This window comes from Trichosurus vulpecula, chromosome 6, assembly GCF_011100635.1.
Source record: "Trichosurus vulpecula isolate mTriVul1 chromosome 6, mTriVul1.pri, whole genome shotgun sequence".
Classification (NCBI taxonomy): Eukaryota; Metazoa; Chordata; class Mammalia; order Diprotodontia; family Phalangeridae; genus Trichosurus; species Trichosurus vulpecula.
Genome location: NC_050578.1, coordinates 103,526,882 through 103,548,486, shown reverse-complemented (window position 1 = coordinate 103,548,486; position 21,605 = coordinate 103,526,882). Strand labels below are relative to the sequence as shown.

At 36.6% G+C, this 21,605-nt stretch overlaps 1 protein-coding gene and 1 pseudogene across 1 annotated transcript in view; both read right to left on the bottom strand.

Annotated features, from left to right (window-relative positions):
* Positions 1-21,605, bottom strand: part of LRBA (LPS responsive beige-like anchor protein) — an 820,489-nt gene that overhangs the window by 251,523 nt on the left and 547,361 nt on the right. The window lies entirely within an intron of this gene.
* On the bottom strand, positions 19,969-20,493 carry LOC118853352 (annotated as a pseudogene).

The following is a 21,605-nucleotide window of genomic DNA, read 5'->3' as shown; positions in this document are numbered from 1 at the left end:
GTGGCAAGACAAAAGTCAGGACAACTGGCTATGGCCTGGGATGCAGTGGATGATTTTTTTTTTAATTTTTATTTTACCAGGACACTAATACAGAATAGAGAAAAGAAACAAAAACATATTGTAAACTTACATGTTGAAACTTAAATACAAAGTAAGAAAGAAAAAAAGCATGTCATGTGCACAGCAGAACATAGGAGAGGATTCAAAATATGTAATAATCAATTTTCATTTCAAGAAAGCCTGTATGATAAATAATACATCTTGTGTTGAAAATTGTCAATCTTTTCTTTGCTTCCTTGTGTTTTCTTTTGTTCTTTGCTGTGCACTTTTTAACGTTGTTCTTTTTTCTCCTCCCCCTTGCCTCCTAGAAGACTACAATATAGTTTAGATATGTTTCTCAATATATACATACACATATAGATGTATACAGACACTTACATATATACATGCATATACAGACATACACTTTCCCAAACACACTCTACTCCTGATCTTTGTTTTTATGTTTGTACATATCTCTTGTTTCCTATCCCTCCTGCTTCCTCTACTTTACTTCTAACCACTATATGGCCCTCCTATTACTTGCCTTCCGCCCTCCAGTGGATGACTTGGACATCTTTGACGCCAAGCTCTACTCCACAGCACCTGCTTCAGTTGCCTTCATGGCTGTTGGAACCAACTGTTGTCATCTGCCATTCCACCAGGGAAGGGAGACTTCCCCCTAAGTCAGCGAAGATTGTAAGGCCTCTCAGTTATCCTGAACCTAGCTCAGCCCTTCTGAGGAGATGATTTCACTGGTGTGTGGCTGCTGCACACTTTTTGGAGCCCCAGATGATGCTAACTATGTTGAATGGGAACTGTGCAAGAACTCTTTGCTCAAGTTCATATCTAGTTAGGCACCTACTTTCTTTTAAAATTCTACTCAGACTTTGTATTGTCTACACTTATTATAGGCACTTTCTTGATGAAAATTTCTGGTCCCCAGAGAAATCTCCATCTTCAATCTTACATTTCCTCTATATTTCATGTTTCCTACTTTGGCAACTAACTATCCTCTTCACCATCTGCCTCTTAATTCCATGCCTTCACAAATTCAAGCTTTATCACTGAATTCCTCTTTTCTAGTGTTTCCCAGTCAGAGAGCCCTCAGCTACCAAAAGTGGTACAGGAAAAGAATGCTGGATTTGGAATCACAGAATTCAGGTTGATCCTCAGCTTTTTCATCTACAAACTGACTCAATCAGTGGCACGTAACTTAAATAGAAAAGGAGGCCATTAATTTATATGTAAAATTCTTGTGGGACAAAATGACTTAGTTTTAAAATGTGATGTTATCTTTTTTAATTTCAATTTTATTTATTTTGCTAAATATTTCCAAAGTACATTTTAATCTGGTCCAGGCCTCATTCAAGATAACCAAGGGCTACAGTTGATCTGCTGGCCTCTGTGTTGGACACTTCTGGACTACATGACCTCTCATGTCCCTTACAGCTTTAAATCGATTGCCCTATCACAAGATGAAACATCTCTGGCTATTGGCTGAGGCTTCTGACTGGCTGTGCTTCCAGGAAGGGTGCTAGAAGAACTAGATGACTACATAATTATTTCCTCCCTCAATTAGATGCAATTTCTCCTTGTCTTTGAATTTTAACATTCTACAAAGACCACTGGGAGAAAGCAAGGAAGGCCTGTAGCACACTGAGTGGACACCTTGTAGTGAACTTTTGGGAGAACATTAACAAGAGATGCAAAGGATGGGTAGATTATAACCATTCCTGCAAAGAAAGTATGAATCCATGGGATCATAGATCCCTTTGACGTTTGTATTCTACCAGCCTCTCTCTCCCTCTCCCTTTGTCTCTCTATCTCTCTGTCTCTCTCTCTCTCTATTTAGTACATTTATCAAATTTTACATTACAATTAATATTTACCCCTTTATTTACAACACTGCAAGCTCCTTGAGCCAGGGATTATATCCTACTCATTTTAGTACCTGGAACACAGTATAGGAAGCTAAGGTGGCACAATGGTTAGAGGCCTGAAGTCAGGAAGACTTGAGTTCAAATCCACTTACTAGCTAGGTGACCTTGGGCAAATCACTTAACCTGTTTGCTTCAGTTTCCTCAACTACAAAATGGGGATAATAACAGCAACGATCTTGCAGTATTATCATGAAGATAAAATAATATTTGCAAAGCACTTAACGCAGTGTCTGCCACATGCAGTGGTTTGCCTTCATTCTCAAAGATGATGCCATGACCTGCAAGTGGACTGGATTTAAGTGAGGGAGGGCTGTGCAAAGTTACCAGCCTCACTTTCTCCTCCAGAGTTATCTGGGTCCAGTGGGCAGATATAGATTGGGACAACTGGAGATGGCCTACCTGCCACATACTAGGTATTTTATAAATGCTCATTCTTCTCTCCATCAAAAAAAAACCAAAGAAACCGACAAGATATTTGCTAAACTGAATAATCCCCTTTTCCCATCACAATATTAATCATAAACCTATTTTTGGAATTAAACCTCAAAACAAAATGTAAAAAAAAATCTAACAAGATTCATTTAGAAATAATGTTGGGTGTTTTAAAGCGCTAAACATGCCCGTACTCAATCTATGATATTTAATAATGTTCATATTTCCTGAGTTGTCTAATGTCAAAGGAGGCTTTATAAAGTAGCAAAGTTATCATAAAAGTAAATAATTTAATCAATGGGTCCTATATTCACCAATCATGGACACATGTGCTATAGCACTATGTTCACAAATAACAATCCTGTAACTGAAATAAAAATATTTATTCTCTTTAACTAGCACGGGTACTTCACTGTTAAAAAGATATGGTTATAAAATAATTTTATAGTTAACACTTACATAATTCTTTAGTTTACAAAGCACTTTATATCTACTATCTCATTTGATCTTCATAACAGATTTTATAAATGAAGAGGACTAAGGAACAATTACAACAATCATTTTAGGAACGTAATAAAGATTCTAGTTTGGACCAAGAAGAGAACTAGCAGTTAAGCTCTGACCTTCTCTAGAAAAGGCGCAAATGAATATGTTGTCCTATTTTGTATACTGAGATTGAAAAGCCAAAGACAAATGATTGGCATTCCAGGATGAGAAATAATGCATATATTACAGATAATGAAGAGAGAAAATTACCATAAATTAGGACTGCTGAAACCATCTATATAAAATGATTTTGTCAGCCTTTATAAAGAACTATAATCACATTATTTAAAATTTCAGAATATTGCTGTATGTCTACAAAGACCAAAAAAAACCCCAAAACTGCCATATATTTCAGAAATAGTCATTCAACATTCTATATTTTTGTAAGACTTAGCATATAAAATTCTCCTCCCCTTTGCTACTGAACACCATGAAAAAGTTGTCTTTCACAAATGCCTGAACTTCCCCCAATATTCTGTTCTCAGCCCCATGGAATTAATGTGTTTTCTGCCTGGACCATTCTCCTGAAATGTCTTTGTCAAGCTCCTCAGATTGCTCACTACCAAACACAAAGACCACTCTTAAAGCTTCCAAGATTTTCATGCTATTGATTACACCCTCCTATAGGACATTCTCTTATTCCTTGGTTCTTACAGAAACCAGGCTTTCCTGGTTTTCCTCTCTCATCATTGTGCTGTCTCCTTCATAGGTTCCTCAACTTCTTCTTGATCCATGGAGTATGGGTGTTTTAAGATTTAGTTTTGTTCTTCTTTCCATTTTCATTCAGCCTCCTGGCTTCAACCACTTCAAAGCAGTTGAAACACAAAATTTCACCTCCATTCCTGATTGACCTTCAGAGCTTTAGATTAACAGACCTACCTGAATGGCCCAATAGCTTCTTAAGCTCAAAATGTCCAGAAGACAGCCTTATTACCTTTCTCACTAAATCCGTCTTTAATTTTTATATCTATTTTTTTTCCTGCGGCAACACTAATTCCCCAATTTTCTATATTTTATACTATATGGTTATCTTGAACTCTCTCTTCTTTCTAATCTCTCATGGAATCAGCTGCCAAGTCCTGTTGATTCCACTTCTACATCTCTTCTATGTGTCCAATCTTTCTATTGCAGCCCTCTAGTACTGGCCCTCATTGTTAAGAGCCTAGACAAATGTAATACTTTTTATCTCTTCTCTCTCATAATCTCTTTGACCATTCCAATCTTTCATATGGCTGTCAGAACAATATTTCTTACATGTAGCTTTAGTCATGCCACTTCTTCCCTCAACAACCTTCAGTTTCAAGTTCAAACTCAATTTCTCAGCAAGGCCCCTTCATGATCTGGAGCCAATCTAGCAATCTTCTAAAAATTCTAAATGCCAGGAAAAAAACAACAACTGTTCTCTGACCAACAAATACTCTGATTATCCACACCTACAAAGTTGCTCCAAAATTTTGTTGTTCATAACCAGAATCCCTGCTCTTTCCCATATCTTTACCAACTGAAGACCTACTAATTCTTTAAAGTGAAGAACTCAAATGCCACTTTCTATGAAGCCTCTTTGGACACTACTGTTAGTGTAAACCTTGCTTCTGGTATCTGATACAACATTTTATTTTACAACTCTCTAATACTGCCATAATATTGTGCGTTATACCTATCTAATTTTATTGTATTTCCCCCTGCCTCCAAACTGTAAGATCCATAATAGTAGGGATTAATTCTTATCTAATCTTTTTATCTTCCCCAATTCCAAGAACAATGCTCTAATAGATGCCTTAATATTTATTGATTGTTAATTTTCAATGTGATTCTTCTTCTTTAGAAGATATAATTCTAATAGCAAAATGTAAATTTCAGTATTTATCTACTCAAAATTACAAAATGTTATCAATTATGTTGACTCACAAGATCATGTGGTCAGACAAATTCACTAGTCTCCTTTCCCTTTTGCATTTCCCTCACCCCCTCTCTCATCTCCTGGCTACCCAGATCCAATGGGGCAGCAGAGTGGGAAGAACTACTTTTACCACTTGGATGAACTAGTACTCAAAACCTAATATTTCTGGGGAGATGAAAGACTACCAGACCTTACAATCTTCTCTACATCCACACCTTCTAGAATCCAAAGTTCTCTACATCTGGACTACTGGTGGACCCATACACCTTACCATTCACTTTGCTGCTGAGTCCTAAGGACTCTTCTTCAAGTGTTCTCTCCCAGAAAAAGAGGGTGAGGTCCTTGGGGGCAGTTCTCAATTTTTATATTAGTATCCCAAACAATTAACATAGCGCTTGACACACAGTTGCTTCATAAAGGCTTTTTTAACCAAAATGTTGTTAGCCTAGGCATATTAGATTTTTTTTAAATATGCATTTTTCTAAGTCAAACTACAATTGTTTTCTTGATTAGTGTACTGTGCAACATATCTTTTTTTTTAAAACAAAGAGGATGATGCCATACCATGTCTAAATATTTTACAGAATTACATGCATGGTAATTAAAATTGGGGGGTGTTTCTATGACCTTTTTTAAAATAAGTTTTTATTGATATTTTCTATTTCTGATATCACTATGTATCCCACTTAGCTATTCCCAAAAAGCAATTCCATATCACAAATATTATTTTGTAGAGAAAAGGAAAAAAGTCAGTAGAACTGATCAATCTATCACGAAAGGTTGAAACCATGTGTAACACCTATGTTCCTCCTATCTCCACAAAGGGGTAGATTGGCATTATCTTCCTATATCTCTCTAAGTCTTCCTTGATCTTCCTAATTTTGTTACACTAATTTTTGATTTTTTTGGCATGTCATTGTTCTTTCCATTTACATTGTTATAGTCACTATCAATATTGTTTTATTGGCTCTGCTTACTTCACTCTACATCAGTTCATACATATCTTTCCATACCTCTCTGGATTCATCACACACATAATTTCTTACAGCCCTGTAATACTCCATTACCATGTACCAAAATTTATTGAGCCATTCCCCAACTGATGGGCACATACTTTAAAATTCTCAGCTATCACAAAAAGTGCTGTTACAAATATTTTTGAATATATGGGGAATTTCTTTTTATCGATAACTTGAGATATAAGCCCAATAAATGGAGTCTCTGGTTCAAAAGTAACTGGTTTATATAATTTCAGATTGCATTACAAAATGGTTGTATCATTTCATAGTTCCAGAAACAACATATTTAGTGTGCCTATTCTTCCACAACACATCCTACAGTGACTGTTCCCATTTTTTTTCATTTTTCCAAATTTCCAAGGTATGACGTGAAACCTCAGGATTGTTTGGATTTGCATTTTCTCTTATCATTAGTGATGTAAAGCAATTTTTCATATGGTTTTGAATATCTGCAGTTCATCTGAGAACTTAGTTCAAACCCTTTGATCATTTATCTACTTGGGAATGGTTATTCATCAGATATATAATTTTATATGGGTACACATATGTATAAATTGTTTATATATCTGGGATATGAAAATCATTATCAGAGAAATCTAACATAAACATTTTTCCCATTCAACCCTTCTTATGCTAGATGCATTAATGTTGTCTGCACAATTTTTCAGCTTTATATATTTGAAATTGTCTATTTTATCTTTTATAACTGCTTCTATCTCTTGTTTAGTTTAAGAATACATCCTCTACCCATAACTGCAAGGGGATAGATTCTGCACTGTTTCCTCCACCTGTCTTTGAAATAGGGTTTTGATCTCAAGCTATGATGTTTCCCCCTCTTCTGCTGAAAACACAGTTTTACATTCCTTCTATTATTTTAAATCTTTTTTTAAGGGGGCCTGGTTCCCACTAGCTCTCTTCTCACCTCTGATACTCTCTTCTTGTTTGTCAGCCCCTTTCCTTTAGAGTTTTATTCAATAGTTTCTTATTCTCTCTTGCCTTTATCAGGCTATATATTTATTTCCCCTCTTTTTTCTCTCAGTCAAATAGATTTCACCCTTCTCCTTTTTAGATTGTTGTTAGTTTTTTTTTTAATTTTATGCCTTTGAAAAAGGATTTTTCTCATTCTCTTCATTATCCACATTCTCTTTCTGTTTAAGGTAGACTATCATTATCTGTATTCTTCATGTAATCAAGACTTCCAAGGCATCCATTATAGACTCTTCCCTCTATCCCTTTCTGCCAGTATCTTGTAGGGCTTGTCCAATGGATTTGCAAGGTATGTCATTCTGGGCTTCATCAAGAGTTCATTACTCTTTGGAACACATTATTCCATTGCTTTCTCATTTTTCTAATGGGTGCAGAATAGTTTCTCTTTATTCAAATGTTCTTTCCTTTGTATTTACAGATCTTTTTCTTGATCACTTGCAAAACTAGTTGTTTGTGAACTGAATTGTTAAATTCAACCACTCTGTGTCTTGGAATTTGCAGCCTCAGGTTTTGTTGCGAATTCTTTCAGTTGGAATTTCTTTTTCTATGTTCAAAAGTTCTGGCAGTTCTCTTCTATTACTTTCTTCATTGTGGTATTGAAATTTTGGTCCTGTCCTTCTGGGAGATCTATGATCCTTAGGTTACCTCTCTGCATCCTGTCTTCAAGATCAGTGAGTTTTGTTTGCATAGTATGTTTTCTTTTAATGTTACTGTCTTTTGCTTCTCTTTTTCTAGATTGTCCTTCACTCCTGTGTATTTGCACTCCCAATCTACTGTTCTCTCTTTTGTTTCTTTGGTGAAGCTTGCCATTATAGATTCAAATTTTTCTATTTTGTTCTTTATTATTCCTGTGCAGAACATAAATTCTGCTCTCATAATTCTCATTTCTCTTTTAAACCCCTCAGGAACAGCATGTTGTGGTTCAATATTCTCCCCAAATTCCTCAGGGTCCTCTGTCTCATCAAGTGTTGGATCATCTTCCTTTGTTTTGCAGCATTTATTCATAGATGCCTGAACTTGTTTACTAGATCTGGAGGGCATATTTCCTTCTCTTGTTACTATTTTTCTTGTTGACTTAAGTGCTTATGTTCAAGTTCTCTGAGTTTTCTTCTTCCTGAAATCTTTGTTACTTTCAGTCTCTCCCCCTCCCCTGCCTTGTTTTCCCTGTCTCTCACTTTCTGACTCCCTCCCATCTGATTATAGTTTCCCTGGGGCCTGGATCTCAAAGCATCCCTCTTTCCACAATGGGCATGAATCATCAGCTTAGGTCTTTGCCCCAGCTGACTTTTGAGCAGTCAGAAGTGGCTCTAGTTGGATGCAGTCCTCTTTCCCTCAGGCTTGGTAGAATGCTGCATAATCTCCTCCTACCTTCCCTATTCTCCACCCCACTGCCCCACCCCCCACCCCCCCACAGTGGGGTATTAATATAACACTGTCATACCCTGATGACCTGTCCCACTCCCTTTCTTCCTCAGTTCTCTGGCCTGCTACCATCAGTTCAGAGCTTTGAAGTCTGGTACTTCCAAGTTTCAGCTCCCAGCAGGCTCTTGCTCCTGGAGGCCTATGGTTGAGCTGGCTGTTGAGGCTCAGTGCAAACTTCTGCAGCCTGAAGCTGGGGTCTCCAGGGCACTGGAAAAAGGGAGGGGCATGGGAGTAAAGGGGTAGAATTTGTTGTAAACCTGTTTTGTGTCCTTGGGTCTGTTAGTTTAGCCTTTCTGCTATTAGGGTGGGAGGGTAAGGAAGCATGCTGGGTGAGCTCAGGGTCAGTGGGCATTAGTTGATGGGTTTGGGGTTGTTCGTTTTATTTTTTGTACATTCTTTTAGATTCTGAGTATCTTAGACCATGGAGAAAAATTAAAGTTGCTTTGAGATATTACTGATATCACAGAAAATGTCTCCATTTTGTTGTTCACATTACCTGAAAATCTACATGGCAATTTTTGCTGGTTGCAAAGTAAGTGTATAGGGGATGCAACCATTTTTATATTACATGTATATACAAAAATACAACATGCTATTACAAGTATGCTTTTTCTTAGAAACTTAAAAACTTTTCAGGTATTAAAGAATGGAAAGGAATATTACTTACAAAATTCTTACATTGTGCCAAAGCACTATGCTAAGTCCTGAGTACACAAAGAGAAAATTTTAAAATATAGCTGCTCTCAAAAATCACATTCTAATTGGGAGAGACAACACAAGAAACCAATAAATTCCTAAGTACTGACAGATCTGAGCTTTAGGAAGATCACTTTGGAAGATAAAAGGAGGACAGACTGGAGTGGGAAGATATTTGAAGGAGGGAGAATAACTAGAAAGTTACTGCAAATTTTTAGGCATGAAGAGATATAAGAGTTCTGGGGTAGAGAAAACAAGAAACCCTGGTGGTCACTAATCCACGTTATGAAAGAAAGATTTTGGTGGTACAGCTCCTGAGGCAAGGAATCCCACAATAGTTTCGGAGCTAAGGACCTATGGTGGTCTCTAGGCAGGATGAACTCAGGCTGAGGGAGATGAGACAGATGCATCCAAGGAGGTTCCAATTGAGTCTGATGAGCTCAGCCAAGGTTAGGTGATAGGACAGGATGTGTTAAGGATGCTGTTCCCTTTGTAATCTTGCTGAATTTTGTTTTTCCACTGGGACTCTCCTTTTTATTATGAAGTATTTTGTGACAATTTGTGAAAGGTGGTAAACCAGAGAACACCAAGTAATTAGTTTTCCCAAACTTATGCATCCAAGACTGTGGAGAAAAACTTCAAAAAAAAAGAATAATCACATAAGCAAATAGGGAAGAATGTATTCTACAATAAGATGGAAGATGGAAGCAAAGCAAAAGCATCTTAATGCTTAGAAAGTATCACAATCTCAAAATCAAAGTTGTAATCTACTTTGTTTTTCTTAAATTGTAAGAATGTGATAAGAAGAGGTGTTCTTCTGATCTTCTATAGCAGTGGTGTCAAACACAAAAAGAAATTGGAGGCCACTAATCCATATATAAAGATCCCTACCACCACATATTGACTTAGTTTTAAAATGTAATGTAATCTATATTTTATCGTATTTCTATTTGTTTTGTTAAATATTTTCTAATCATATTTCAATCTGATTCAGCACTGGCAGCCCATTTAACACTTCTGTTCTAAAGGAGTCATAGGACTACTAGTGTTATATCAGAATCATGAACAACACTAGAAATCAACATTACCACTACCTTGAGAAGTGGTATTACCATACAAACTGAATGCATGAATACAATATCTCTGAGAATTAAAATCAAAAGCAACATCAACATATTTTTTCTTCAAATATTTCCATTTGGCTATTTTCATTCTAATCTAATACAGGAGAGCTGTATCAAGTGCCTACATAATAGCAGACCTTTTAGTTAATGTTGAATTTAAATACTGTAGTAGAAAGATAGCTAACTGGCTCAGAAGTCAGAAGACCTAGGAAAAAGTTCTAGCTATGTCACTAATTATGTGAGTTGAACCCTTGGCATAAGATTATGACCAAGAGTTCCTCTCATAGAAACACCTAGAATCGGAAGCCTGAACAGGTAAGATGGTAATTCATGGGAAATTCAACTGAAAGAGACACCAGGGAAGTGTAGTTAAGGGATGAAGGATTCAAATGGTAGGAAAAACTAGGATCAATGATTTTAAAGAATAATCATGACAAGATGTTTCAACAATTTTGCTAGCAGCTACTGTGGCTGTGTAAAACCAACAACAACCAGCACATAGAATGCTGCAAGCCCAAATCTTTTGATCTGCTTTACTAAGGAAAGCAATGTTAAGGGGTTAACAATCTTACTTTAATCCAGCATACAAATGTCATTCACTTAGTTCAGGGGAAAAAGCCAGCACCCTGGACTTGAGAGCAAACACAAACAGATTACAAACCTCAACAGACAGATCTTGTCTGATTCAAATCTCAATGCATAATTACCAGAGTTTAACAAAGTCCAAACATTTGGGTTTTCTTCAAAGCCAGGGAGCTCATAACAACAGTTTGCCTAGAGTCACGCACCACTCCTGCTGTGGCTCAGAGCTCCATAAGAGAAAGCCAATCTCTGCATTTATACATCTTGTTCAGGGTCAAAAGTGAGTCACACATGCGACTCACCCATGGGACCTAAAATCGTCACAAAAATGCGACTTAAACCCACATGACCTAAAAGCTTCTGATGTAACAAACATGTCACTCAAACCCATGTAAACTAGGCTTTCCCTTGAGGCAAGGAGGTCATCAAGGACTCCTAATTTAATCAAGGAAACAAAGGGCAAACTCTTCAAGGGCACTTGGTTGAATAAGTGCTAAGAGTTCATCTTGATTCCCAATACACAAGATCAATCAAGGTACCAGAGGAGTTTAACCCCAGAGATGAAGGTGAGACTGGGACAGAGTTGAATAGAGATGGTATCAGTATATTTGGTGTATAGTATATACATGGAGTTGACAGGGTAAAGGGTACTGAGATTAATCAACTTCATCAGAGCAATATACCAAGTGTCTCTGAAATAGATAAATTGAATTGCTCATGTGACTACCTATAAACTTTGTGTTTTTTTGGTTGGTCCCACACATTTTATAAAGGTTGGGTATGTAGGTGTATAGAGTAATGCACTGGTACACAGTGAATAACTGAGGTCCAGTTTCTTACACAATCAATTTTTGTTCAAAGAAATGTTTGTTGAAAAAGCTCATTTAAAAAATTAAAATATAAAACAAATTATTCTTTAAAATGTCCGTTATATTAGAAAGGCACCAACAGCAAAAAGGGCAAAAATAATTCTGCTACAGTTGAAACCTATGGGTTCATTACTTTTTTTCTCATTCCATTCCTCAACATAGGGTTATATATAGTTTATTTCAAATGTCAATAATATTTTTTACTCTTGATTGATATTTTACCTACATCTAGTCTTGGTTTTTGGCCATTACATCTCCTCAATTATCCTGGGATCTCTAATTTCCAATAGCTAATGACTCTTTTTAATTATAAGTAACATAAAAATTGATACCACTTGCTACATACTGTTTACCTTTTGAAACCAATCTTTTGTGACTTCATATACATCTTCATGAGGTTACATGTAGTTTTCAACCTTTCATAAATCCTGCACAATTCAACCCACTTAATTCATTAAATACTGCTTTAATCATGTTACTTTCTTGCTCAAAAACCTCTAAGATTTACTTTTCTGAACCAGAAGAAAAATCTAAAGTTAGAAAGGACTCTGGTGATTGTGTACTTCAATCCTCTTCATTAACAGATAGGAAACTGAGACTAGATACCTGCAGGAGATCATCTACCATATGGCAGATCCATTATATGAATCTAACTCTTCACATTCCTCATTTTTATTAATTTATAAGCAAGGAAGGTAATATTCCTTTAAGACAAGGATTTTTGTCTCTCCATCAAATAGCATAGTACCTTCTTTACACAGTGTGTGTGTGTGTGTGTGTGTGTGCGCGCGCGCGTGTGTGTGTGTGCACCTGTGTCTGTGTCTGTACTAAAAAAAAAGTCAAAAACCTATCAGAATATCTAGAACCTTGGAGAAAGGGCATTATCTATCAACCACCAGGATTTTCTCCTGTCTTCTTCAATTAATCCAGTGACTGACTCCATTTTTCTCTTCATTCGTTCCATCTACTTTCCTCATACTAGGGAAACTAAACATACTCCCTCAACTATGTTAAATCCTCAGTTCTTTAATCTACTCCACTCACAGAACCCAGTCCCCCTACTCCACCTAAGCTACAAACCAAGGTGGGTCATACAATTGATCTTGCTGTTATAAACAAGTTGTTCATTTCTAAGCTCATGAACTTCCTTTATCTAATCATAACTTTTTAACATTACATCATTCCCTATGTCCTACCACCCCAATGTGCTTCTTTGTTCTTACTGGGACTTCAAATCCCTCCATCTTCAGTTATTGTCATCTCCGCATTAACTATCCTCCCCTTGATTCTACTTTTGCAACATCTCTCATATATGCCTCCTCCACTCCTGTAACATCGCTACTACTTTGTTGCAGTCCCTTGCCTCTCACCTATACTATACTGCCAATGGCTTTCTGGTTGGTTTTACTACCTCAAGTCTTTACTCTCTCTAGTCTATCCTCCACTTAACTGTCATGTTAACCTCCCTAACATTCAGTTCTGAACATTTCACACACCACCACTACCTACTCTGTCCATATACTCCAGTGGCTTACTATCACTTCCAGTATCAAATATCGAATCCTCTGTTATTTAAATCCCCTCACAATTTGGACCCGTTCTACATTTCTAGTGTTCTTACATTTAGGGTCACTCACTCCTACTCTGATCTACTTGCTATTCCACATACATGAAACTCAATCTACCATTTCCCTGCCTTTACATGCTAAGCCCCCATACCTAGATTTCTCTCTATCTTCACTTCAACTTCTAGCTTCCTTTTCTTTCAAGAATCAGTTCAAGACTAGCAGTGAAGCCAAGATGGTGGAGAACAGGCAGCAACTCAGCTGAACTTTCCCAAAATCCCCTTCCAAATAACTTTAAAATAATATCATAAATTGGGAGAATCCACTAACTACCTCCTGAAAGAGATCCCAAAATGAAAACTCTCAGGAATATTATAGCCAAATTCCAAAGGTTCCAGGTCAAGGGTAAAATATTTCAATCATCCTGAAAGAAGCTATTTAAATATCTTGGAGCCACAGTCAGGGCCATGCAAGATTTAGCACCTTCCATGTCAAATGAGCATAGGGCTTAGCATATGATATTCTGGAAGGCAAAGGAGCTAGGGTTGCAACCAAGAATCAACTACATAGCATAACTGAGTATAATCCTTCCAGGGAAAAATGGAAATTTAATGAAATCGAGGACTTTCAAGCATTCCTGATGAAAAGAGCAGACCTGAATTGAAAATCTGACATTAAACACAAGACAGAAGAGAAGCATGGAAAGGTAAATATGAAAGAGTAATCATAATGGACTCAATAAATTTAAACTGTTTATATTCCTACCTGGAAAGAGATACATGTATCTCTTAAGAACTTTATCATAGGGGGCAGCTAGGTGGTACAGTGAGTAGAGCACCGGCCCTGGAGTCAGGAGGACCTGAGTTCAAATCTGGCCTCAGACACTTGACACATGTACTAGCTGTGTGACCTTGGGCAAGTCACTTAACCCCAACTGCCCTGCCAAAAAGCAAAAAAAAAAAAAAAAAAAGAACTTTATCATAATCAGGGCAGTTAGAAGGAGACTACAAGAGCACGGATATGAGTTGATTTTGTTGGAATGATCTCAAAAAAAGGCTTGAGAAAGAGAGACGCACTGGGAGAAGGGGAAAGAGAGCGGCAGGATGGGGAAATTTCCACATATAGAAGTGCACAAGGAAAAGTGTTTATGGTGGAGAGGAAAATGGGGGGGGGGGAGTAGGCAATGCTCACTCTAATAGGGATTGGTTCAAAGAGGAAAGAATATATATGTACACATTTGGGTTTAGAAAACTATCTTACTCAATAGGGCAATAGGAGGGCACGGGGATAACATGATAAGGTGAAGAGGGGGATGATAAAAGAAAAGATAGAGTAAGTAAGGCAATGGTCAGAGGCAAAACAGATTTTTTGAGGAGGGACAGGATAAAAAAAGAGAAAAGGATAAACACAAGAAAATAGAATGGAGGAAAATATATGGTAATCATACAACTGTGAAAATGAATGGGATGAACTGACCCAGAAAAGGATAGCAGAATGAATTATAAACAAAAATGCAGCAATATGTGGTTTACTACCTCACACCCATCAGAAATGATAAATGCTGGAGGGGAAGAGGGAAAATAAGTATACTGATAAACTGTTAGTGGAGTTGTGAACTGGTCTAACCATCCTGGAAAACAATTTGGAACTATGACAAAGGGCTATTTAAAATTATGAATATCCTTTGATCCAGCAATATCACTACTAGGTCTGTATTCCAAAGATATAAATGAAAAAGGAAAGTGAGGTCCTATATATACAAAAAATATTTATAACAGCTTTTTCTTTGGTGGCAAAGGATTGATAATTGAGGGGATACTTATCAACTGGGGAGTGGCTGAACAAGTTGTGGTGTATGATTGTGATGCAATACATTGTGCTATAAGAAATGATGAGCAGGATGCTTTCAGAAAACCTGGGAAGACTTACACGAACTGTTGCAAAATGAAGTACGTAGAACCAGGAGAATAGTATACACAGGTATTGTAACACAATCACAACAATATTATACAATGATCAACTATGAATGACTAGCTTTTCACAGCCACACAATGATCCAAGACAATTCCAAAGGACTTATGATGAAAAATGCTATCTGCCTCCAAAGAAAGAATTTGTGGAGTATGAATGCAGATCAAAGCATGCTTTTTTTTAAAAAAAATTTCCTTAATTTTTCTTGTTTTTTTTCCTGCAGTCTGTATTTTGTTTTACAACATGACTAATATGGAAATATTTTTGCATGACTATATATATAAAACCTATATCAAATTGCTTGTCTTCTCATTGGGGGTTGGAGATGGAAGGGAGAGAATTTGGAACTCAAAATTTTTGAAAAAACTAATGTTAAAAATTTTTACATGTAATTGAAATGAAAGAAAATATTATATTTAAAAAAGATAATATACTCAATATTGGTAATCCATTTCTTTAGCATTGTCTCTACTTCAAAATGACAGCAATTTGCATTTCAACAAAGTTAAAGTACTTGGTAAAATTTATATGCTACTTTGCCAATAATCCAGATTAATCTTCCCGTCTCATATTCACAGGTTTTTCTAATACTATCATTTCACATTTCCTTTTCTTCACTGCCATGCTTCACTGCCCAAACTTAATGCTTTATTTGGGGCAGGATAAAGTGAATGTCAAACTATTTCATTTGAAGAAAGGTTAAAAGCATTGTGTTATTGTTTTAAAGATACATGTTAAAAATGTGAACAATCTATTTTCCTTATTGTTTTTCCTAACAAAAAATTAACACAGTATTGTAAAGGTCCTTCAATCTCAGACACACACAAAAAAAGTGAGAAAAGAAGATGTAATAAAAAATCCAGTTACTGACTAACTTGTGACAGAGTCATCATTGCCATAACCTTCAGTGTTCTCTGCACCCAATACATACCTTGAGTACCTTTCAGTCCAATCCAGAACACAAAACTTCCATAAGATACATAAACAGAAAATTAGCCAGGAACACTAGACACTCAGAGCTGTACTGCTTTGTCACAAAAAAATGTCACTTGGTTCATTTATTTTTCCTTTGTCTAACACATATAACTCTGCAAATACAATATAATCAACCAGCTATACATTAACAATAAAAGCAGGCTAGGAGTTCGGGTATCCCTACAAATATATGCTGCCTAATGGCAGCCTCAGAGTAAGAGAGGCTGTGCTCTAATTAGGGCTATTGCCAACAGCTGAGGCCTTCCTGCCTCATTATCAACTGTCTTCCCTATTTGCTTTTGGTAACAATTATTTTCAATTGTCTCTCTTTTAAAGAATTCTGGTCATATTTTAAAGAAAAACATGTCCTACAATCAGCTACAGTAGTAACATTTTGGTTCTATGAAAAGGCACTGAAGACAAATGTAGTCTACCTAACAATCTCTAAAAGTGACTTCAGGATAAATTTTGTTATGTAATTTTTTTCCAGGTGATTCCCAGATCAGTATATCCAACTCTAGTCTTTATCCTAAGCACCGATTGTGCATCTCCAACTACTTTTTATACATTTCAAACTAGAGGTGCTATTAAAGCATCTTATACTCCATATGTCCAAAAAAAGACTCACTATATTTCCCTCCCAAAGCAACTTCTCTTCTGAACTTTCTTATTTCCTTCAAGGTCATTACCATTACATTTCTCTCATCTCCCAGGTTTTGAACTTTGATATCATCAGTTCCTCATTTTCACTCACTTACTACAATGTCACTTACTTATCAAATGTTGTTTCTACCTCCATCTCTTATCTATGTTCGTATCTCTCCATTCATGCAGTTAAAACTCTAGTTCAACTTTTCAAATCATCTCCTATTTGACTATTGTAAATTTCATTTCGTAATGTCTCTACCATCCAGTCTATCATCTACACAACTGACAAAGTGGTTTTTCTAAAGTGCAAAACTGAGCATTCCCTATTCAATAAGCACTAAAAATCAAATATATATTCCTCTCTTAGGTATTTAAAGGCCTTCAAAATGAAGCCCGAGCCTACCTCTCCACTCTTATACATTACTCTCTTTATTGCATGGTACGGTTCAGACAAACTGGCCTATTTGGCACATGTAACATTCCATTTCCCTTCTCTGCACAGACATTTTCTTTAGTACAAGCAAGAGGATTTCCATTTATGTTAACAAAAATTTAAAGGATGTGATAATCATACACAGCTTGATCTGAATTCACTCATTGATAGTGCTTTTTTTACTCTATTACACAAATTTCTACAGTTATGTGGCATGTGTTTTTATTGACATTTCTACTCTTCCCTGCAATTAACCAGTCTGCCAAAGATTTGGACTTGAAAAGGCCAGTTTTATACACAATTAACAGTCAAATTCTAACACAAATTACATGTCATCCTTATCACAGGATACACATTGAACTCCTGTATCTTGTTGCCAACAGGCAGCTTTCTCTATCTAGGGAATACATCCTGAATTTGTCTTATGTCTAGGAATAAAATTTCACACCTAAAGGGGAGACACAATCCATTGCCTGCCACATTCACTGAAATCAGCCATCATACTCCTTTCTGATCACATGACTAGAGTTTAGAGAATCATTATTCAATAGTTCCCACTATTTTAACTAAGGATTTCCCTATAACATGAAAAGTAGTAACATGTACCACTTCCATCCAGGAAAAAATTCTCAGTGACATAGAATGCAATACGGTACTTTGTATTTCTCATTTTAATGGACATACCCTAGACACTAGTCATTTTATGATATCTTCACATGCCTTAGTCTTCTGAAGTAAATGATTATTTCACCAGATAGTATAATAAAAAATTTAGAGAGACTCCTAGGTCATGTGAGCAACAAGACCAGAGGACTAAACATTTTCTGTGATACCAACAATCTCTCAAAACTCTCCAGAACAGAAATTATACACCAAAGACAAAGCAATTTTCAATTCTCTTCATGGTCTGACACTCAGAATCTAAAAGAATGTACAAAAACCAAAACAAACAACCCCAAAGCCATCAACTAATGCCCACTGACCCTGAGCTCACCCAACATATTTCCTCACTGTCCCACCCTAACAGCAGGAAGCTAAACTAACAGACCCAAAGACACAAAACAGGTTTACAACAAATTCTACCACTTTACTCCCATGCCTCTCCCTTTTTCCAGTGCCCTGGAGACCCCAGCTTCAGGCCGCAGAAGTTTGCACTGAGCCTCAACAGCCAGCTCAACCATAGGCCTCCAGGAGCAAGAGCCTGCTGGGAGCTGAAACTTGGAAGTACCAGACTTCAAAGCTCTGAACTGATGGTAGCAGGCCAGAGAAATGAGGAACAAAGGGAGTGGGACAGGTCACCAGAATATGACACTGTTGGCAGGGGCAGGGATAGGGAGGGGTAGTAGGACATTGTGCAACATCCCACCAAGCCTGAGGGAAAGATGACTGCATTCAACTATAGCCACTTCTGACTGCTCAAAAGTCAGCCAGGGCAGAGACCTAGGCTAATGATCCATGAGTTGCCCATTGGGGTAAGGAGGCTGGGATGCTTTGAGATCCAGGCCCCAAGGAAACTATAATCAGATGGGAGGGAGTCAGAAAGCGAGAGACGCGGAAAACAAGGGGTGGGGGGGGAGAGACTGAAATTAACAAAGATTTCAAGAAGAAGAAAACTCAGAGAACTTGAACATAAGCACTTAAGTCAACAAGAAAAATAGTAACAACAGAAGGAAATATGGCCTCCAGATCTAATAAATAAGTTCAGGCATCTATGAATAAATGCTGCAAAACAAAGGAAAATGATCCAACACTTGATGAGACAGAGGACCCTGAGGAATTTGGGGAGAAAGCATATTTATCCAGTGGAAAGGGAACAAGCATTTATTATGCAGGCATTATATACTAGTTACTGCAGTAAGGACTTTACAAATATTATCTCCTAGGAACCACATACAAACTCTATGAGATAAGCACTATTATCATCCCTATTTTACAGCTGAAGAAACTCAAGCAAACTGAGGTTAAGTGACTTGCCCAGGGTTACAAAGTTAGCATCTGAGGTCATACTTGAACTCATATCTCTATGATTTTCAGACCCAGACTGTAGCTGCCTTTATGGTACCTCCTAGTACTATAATAGATAGGTTCCTGAAAAAGTTGCCTGTAAGTCAAATTACATTTTAAATTCAAAAGGAGGAATTGAACAAGCCATCAATGAACTTCCTAGAAAAAATCTCCAGAGCCAAATGGATTTCCAAAAGAATTCTATCATACATTTAAAGAACAATTAATTCCAATATTATATAGACTATCTGGAAAAATAGACAAAGAAGGAATCTTACCAAATTATTTTTATGATAGAAATATGGTACTGATACTTAAACCAGGAAGAGCCAAAACAGAGAAAGAAAATTACAGACCAATTTCCCTAATGAATATAGATGCAAAAATTTTAAATTAAATTCAAAAGGAGAGGCTGCTATTTAAAGGTACTTATGAAGTGAATTCTCTTTTAAAGAATGTTTTCATACTCATCATTCTGTCTATATGTGAAAATGTGAAAAACATCCATGGGTCATACTTGCTTGCTGTAATACATTTTTTAACAACTAGAATTCCTAGAACTATTATTATAATCTTCTTTTATGACTGAATGAAGCATATAATTTTGGACAAAATGAAATATGGAGGAAACATAGCTGTACTTCTTTGATATTTTAGGTAATTTTATTAAAATCCATTCCCTAATACTCAGTGAGAAAAATTTTCTGCTTGTAGACTAAGTAAAATATTTTCTTTTTGGGGGGAGGGGAGGTTTCCAATTGAAAAATTTATTTAAACAGATCAAATAAAACAGGTGCCTCCTTGTCTCTGCACTTAGAAGAAGGTGTTGGGCCTCTTGGTAGTAAAGTGGGGTTTGTGCTGGTGTTGCAGAACTCTGTGGGGCAGAGGGAACTTGATTTTGGAGTCATGAAACTGCTTGACTGCGGGCCGGTGGCACTTGCTGGCAGGAGTTTCTTCTGCTTTCATGATCTGGATGGAGTTAGCCCGGGCACTGTGATGGACTTTCATATTTCAGTAGCACTGAGTGATATGGCACCAGCAGTGGTCAGGTCCCTGTGCTCCCTGCTGTGGGTCCCACTCCTGGAATTATAGTGCAGCCTGATGCCAAAATTTTTTACTCTAAGAGGGGACTTTTCAAAGACCTGTCCACAGTATACAATTTCTCCAGAAGACTTCATCTATTTCAGCTAAGGAACAAAGTACCAGAATTGGGACTTTGCTACAGCATGATTAGGAGCAAAGATCCGCATATGATAAAAGAGGGGGCACTGGACTCTTGGGAGTAGACAGGCAGTGTCCAACTACCCTATAGTATCTCAAGGTACCCGAGGCCTTCATGGTGCTGCTGCATCACTCTCCTCCAACTCGCAAAATGAAATATTTTCTATAATATTTTCTTCACAGTTTTAAAATGTCAATGTAAGAGATCTATAAACCAATATTCAAAATACAAGCTCCCAAAAGCTAGATATTTATATGCAATTACAAACCAACTACAAATGCTCATCATTCCTCATTCCCTTTTTACATATGTTTTTGTATACTTAACAAATATATTTAGACTGCATTATCATTTTAAGACCTAAACATGGTTGACGCTAATAATTTGGTGCTAAAATTATTTTCTTTAATCAAAACAAAATTGCACCAAATATTCCTTTTGAATTTATATGAAGACAGGCATATTTGACTTTTGGTCAATAAACGAAAACAAAATTCTTAATAATCTGCATAAAATTCTTAGAATTATATCTAAAATTGATTTAATAAACAAAATACAAATTCAAGGTAAAAAAGGATTCTAACTTTCTAAATTTCTTGTGTTGAGATGTGCAAAAATTTATGTTTTCAAAATTCCAATATTCGGTTTAGCCTTTCTGAAAGCAAAAGGAATCTGACATATGAACAAACCACTTTTTAACAAAGAAAAGAAATACATAAACAGTCACTTGAAAATGTTCAACTCTTTAAGCAAAGTAATGAAAATTAAAACAACTTTAACATTTCATCTCATACTCATCAAATTGGTTAAGATGACAAATGCCAGAAGAAATGAATGCTGGAGGATCTATAGAAAGAGAGTAATCATAGTAAAGTGCTGGTGGAATACTGTGTTGATCTAACTGCTCTGGAAAACAATTTGAAATTTTGCAAAAAAAGTCACCCAACTGTTCACAACCTCTGACAAGCTATACAACTAATAGGTACATTCCTAAAAGGTCAAAGACAAAAATAACAGTCTCACATATTCATACTAGTGCTTTTTTATAGTAGCACTTCGTGTGGTACCCATTGATTTGAGATGGCTCAACAAACTGTGGTATATAATGATAATGGAATACCACTGCATCTTATGAGGGATTCAGAAAAAAAACCCAAAATATGGAAAGATCTCTATGAGCTGATAAACAAACAAAACAAAACATGGAAAGATCTCTATGAGCTGATAA